Genomic DNA, 5,271 nt, shown 5'->3' with positions numbered 1-5,271 from the left:
TTATAGAAAACTAGTAGCCTAGGGTGTACAGAGATGAGTAAATGACTAAAAATCAACTTCCGGGCCCACTTGGTGTGTGCTTGGGCTGAGCATTGAAGCATTTTCGTGTAGAGACTCTTCTTGGAGTTAAACGCCAGCTTTTATGCCAGTTTGGGCGTTTAACTCCCATTTGGTGCCAGTTCCGGCGTTTAACGCTGGGAATTCTGAGGGTGACTTTGACGCCGGTTTGGGCCATCAAATCTTGGGCAAAGTATGGACTATCATATATTGCTGGAAAGCCCAGGATGTCTACTTTCCAACGCCGTGGAGAGCGCCAATTGGGCTTCTGTAGCTCCAGAAAATCCACTTCGAGTGCAGGGAGGTCAGAATCCAACAGCATCTGCAGTCCTTTTCAGTCTCTGAATCAGATTTTTGCTCAGGTCCCTCAATTTCAGCCAGAAAATACCTGAAATCACAGAAAAACACACAAACTCATAGTAAAGTCCAGAAAAGTGAATTTTAACTAAAAACTAATAAAAATATACTAAGAACTCAACTAAAACTACCAAAAACATACTAAAAATAATGCCAAAAAGCGTATAAATTATCCGCTCATCACAGTGCATATTTTTTATAGTGAAGTTTATGAATGTTAAAATTGTTGGCTCTTGAAGGAATGATGAACAAAGAGAAATGTTATTGATAATCTGAAAAATCATGAAATTGATTCTTGAAGCAAGAAAAAGCAGTGAAAAAGAAAAAAATAGCGAAAAAAATGGAGAAAAGGAAAAAGAAAGAAAAAGAAAAAGCAAGCAGAAAAAGCCAATAGCCCTTTAAACCAAAAGGCAAGGGTAAAAAAGGATCCAAGGCTTTGAGCATCAGTGGATAGGAGGGCCTAAAGGAATAAAATCCTGGCCTAAACGGCTAAATCAAGCTGTCCCTAACCATGTGCTTGTGTCATGAAAGTCCAAGTGAAAAGCTTGAGACTGAGTGGTTAAAGTCGTGATCCAAAAAAAAAGAAAAAAAGAAAGAGTGTGCTTAAGAACTCTGGACACCTCTAATTGGGGACTTTAGCAAAGCTGAGTCACAATCTGAAAAGGTTCACCCAGTTATGTGTCTGTGGCATTTATGTGTCCGGTGGTAATACAGGAAAACAAAGTGCTTAGGGTCATAGCCAAGACTCATAAAGTAGCTGTATTCAAGAATCAACATACTGAACTGGGAGAATCAATAACACTATCTAAATTTTGAATTCCTAAATACGCCAATCATTCTGAATTTCAAAGGATAAAGTGATATGCCAAAACTATTCAGAAATAAAAAGCTACTAGCGCCGCTCATCTAATTGGGACAAAGTTTTACTGATATTGTGAGATTCATTGTATATTCTCTTCTTTTTATTCTATTTTGTTTTCAGTTGCTTGGGGATAAGCAACAATTTAAGTTTGGTGTTGTGATGAGCTGATAATTTATACGATTTTTGGCATTATTTTTAGGTAGTTTTTAGTATGATTTAGTTAGTTTTTAGTATATTTTTATTAGTTTTTATGCAAAAATCACATTTTTGGACTTTACAATGAGTTTGTGTGTTTTTTTGTGATTTCAGGTATTTTCTGGCTGAAATTGAGGGACCTGAGCAAAAATCTGATTCAGAGGCTGAAAAAGGACTGCAGATGCTGTTGGATTCTGACCTCCTTGCACTCGAAATGGATTTTCTAGAGCTATAGAAGCCCAATTGGCGCGCTCTCAATTTAGTTGAAAAGTAGACATCCTGGGCTTTCCAGCAATATATCATTGTTCATATTTTGCCTGAGTTTTGACGACACAAACTGGCATTTAAACGCCAACTTCCTGGCCTATTCTAGCGTTAAACGCCAAAACTGAATTACAAGTTAGGGTTAAACGCCCAAACTGGCCCTAAAGCTAGAGTTTAACTCCAAAAAAGGTTTCTACACCTGAAAGCTTCAATTCTCAGCCCAAGCACACACCAAGTGGACCAGAAGTGGATTTCTGCATCATTTACTTATCTTTGTAAACCTTAGCTACTAGTTTTAGTATAAATATTACTTTTTCTCATTGTATTAGACGTCTTGGTTATTCTGGTTCTCTCTCTGGGGCCGAAACCAATGAACACCATTATCACTTATGTATTTCCAACGGTGGAGTTTCTACACCTCATAGATTAAGGTGTGGAGCTCTGCTGTTCCTCGAGTATTAATGCAAAGTACTATTGTTCTTCTATTCAATTCTCGCTTATTCTTATTCTAAGATATTCACTCGTACTTCAACCTGACGGATGTGATGATCCGTGACACTCATCATCATCCTCCCTTATGAACGCGTGCCTGACAACCACTTCTTTTCTATCTACAAGAGCTTGAGTGTGTATCTCTTGGCCTCCTGGTTCACGACGCATGGTTGCCTCTCCTGACAATAGAGCCTTCCATTCAGTGCGATCAGAGTCTTCGTGGTATAAGCTAGAATCAATTGGTAGCATTCTTGAGATTCGGAAAGTCTAAACCTTGTCTGTGGTATTTTGAGTAGGATCTGGGATGAAATGACTGTGACGAGCTTCAAACTCGCGAGTGCTAGGCACAGTGACAGTGTGCAAAAGGATCACTGGATCTTATTCCGGCATAATCGAGAACCGACAAATGATTAGCCCTACGTAACCCATAGCTGGACCATTTTCACTGAGAGGACAGACGGTAGCCATTGACAACGGTGATCTCCCAACATACAGCTTGCCATGGAAAGGAGTATGAATGATTGAATGAAGACAGTAGGAAAGCAGAGATTCAAAAGGAATAACACATCTCCATACGCTTATCTGAAATTCCCACCACTGAATTACATAAATATCTCTATCTTTATTTTATGTTTATTTATCTTTTAATTATCAAAGCTTCATAACCATTTGAATTCGCCTGACTGAGATTTACAAGATGACCATCGCTTGCTTCAGGCCGATAATCTCCGTGGGATCGACCCTTACTCACATAAGGTATTACTTGGATGACCCAGTGCACTTGTTGGTCAGCTGCACGGAGTTGTGAAAAGTGTGAATCACGATTTTGTGTACCAGCAAGGTTAACCTTTCCTCATCTCATCTGTCACCTATGCAATTTAGCTAGAGTTGTCATAGGAGAAGACATCCTCATTGAAGAAGACAAGCCCATCACTAAAAAGAGCATGGAGCAAATAAGAGAGCCCACTCATGGACCTCAACAAGAGCATGAGGAAGTCCCTCATCAAGAAATCCCTGAGATGCCTCAAGGGATGCATTTTCCTCCACACAACTATTGGGAGCAACTCAACACCTCTTTGGGAGATTTGAGTTCCAATATGGAGCAACTAAGGATGGAGCACCAAGAGCACTCCATTATTCTCCATGAAATTAGAGAGGATCAAATAGCCATGAGGGAAGAGCAACAAAGGCAAGGAAGAGACATAGAGGAGCTCAAGTGTTCCATTGGATCTTCATGAGGAAGTACTAGCCGCCATCACTAAGGTGGACCCGTTCTTTGATTTTCTTGTTCTTATCTTTCTGTTTTTCGATTTTATGCTTTATATGTTATCTATGTTTGTGTCTTCATTACATGATCATTAGTGTCTAGTATCTATGTCATAAGGCTATAAATGTTCTATGAACCCTTCACCTTTCTTAAATGAAAAATGTGCCTAATTACAAAAGAACAAGAAGTACTTGAATTTCGATATTTATCTTGAAATTAGTTTGATTAGATATGGTGGCAATACTTTTTGTTTTCTGAATGAATGCTTGAACAGTGCATAATTTTGATAGTGAAATTTATGAATGTTAAAATTGTTGGCTCTTGAAAGAATGATGAAAAAAGAGAAATGTTATTGATAATCTGAAAAATCATAAAATTGATTCTTGAAGCAAGAAAAAGCAGTGAATAACAAAGCTTGGGAAAAAAATGGCGAAAAAGAAACAAAAAGAAAAAGAAAAAGCAAGCAGAAAAAGCCAATAGTCCTTTAAACCAAAAGGCAAGGGTAAAAGGGATCTAAGGCTTTGAGCATTAATGGATAGGAGGGCCCAAAGGAATAAAATCCTGGCCTAAGCGGCTAAATCAAGCTGTCCCTAACCATGTGCTTATGTCATGAAGGTCCAAGCGAAAAGCTTGAGACTGAGTGGTTAAAGTTGTGATCCAAAGCAGAAAGAGTGTGCTTAAGAACTCTGGACACCTCTAACTGGGGACTTTAGCAAAGCTGAGTCACAATCTAAAAAGGTTCACCCAGTTATGTGTCTGTGGCATTTATGTATCCGGTGGTAATACTGGAAAACAAAGTGCTTAGGGTCACAGCCAAAACTCATAAAGTGGCTGTGTTCAAGAATCAACATACTGAACTAGGAGAATTAATAACACTATCTTAATTCTGAATTCCTAGAGATGCCAATCATTCTGAACTTCAAAGGATAAAGTGAGATGCCAAAACTGCTCAGAAGCAAAAAGCTACTAGTCTCGCTCATCTAATTGGAGCTAAGCTTCATTGATATTTTGGAATTCATTTTATATTCTCTTCTTTTTATTCTATTTTGTTTTAAGTTTCTTGGGGACAAGCAACAATTTAAGTTTGGTGTTGTGATGAGCGGATAATTTATACGCTTTTTGGCATTGTTTTTAGGTAGTTTTTAGTATGATTTAGTTAGTTTTCAGTATATAATTATTAGTTTTTATGAAAAAATTACATTTCTAGATTTTACTATGAGTTTGTGCATTTTTCTGTGATTTCAGATATTTTCTGGCTGAAATTGAGGGACCTGAGCAAAAATCTGATTCAGAGGCTAAAAAGGACTGTAGATGCTGTTGGATTCTGACCTCCCTGCACTCGAAATGAATTTTCCGGAGCTTCCGAAACTTAATTGGCGCATTCTCAATTTCTTTGGAAAGTAGACATCTTGGGCTTTCCAGCAATATATAATAGTCCATACTTTGTCCGAGTTTTGGTAACGCAAACTGGTGTTTTAACGCCAACTTTCTACCCTTTTCTGGCGTTAAATGCCAAAACTGGCATAAAACCTGGAGTTAAATGCCCAAACTGGCACCAGAGCTGGCATTTAACTCCAAGAAAAGCCTCTGCACGTGAAAGCTTCAATGCTCAGCCCAGGCACACACCAAGTGGGCCCCGGAAGTGGATTTCTGCATCATTTACTTATTTCTGTAAGCCCTAGGTTACTAGTTCATTATAAATAGGACCTTTTACTATTGTATTTTCATATTAGTAGGTCTTTAGATCATTTTGGAGACTATCTTTGTATCACTGTTG

Source organism: Arachis stenosperma, chromosome 1 (assembly GCF_014773155.1).
Source record: "Arachis stenosperma cultivar V10309 chromosome 1, arast.V10309.gnm1.PFL2, whole genome shotgun sequence".
Taxonomy (NCBI): domain Eukaryota; kingdom Viridiplantae; phylum Streptophyta; class Magnoliopsida; order Fabales; family Fabaceae; genus Arachis; species Arachis stenosperma.
This window is presented reverse-complemented; position numbering follows the sequence as displayed.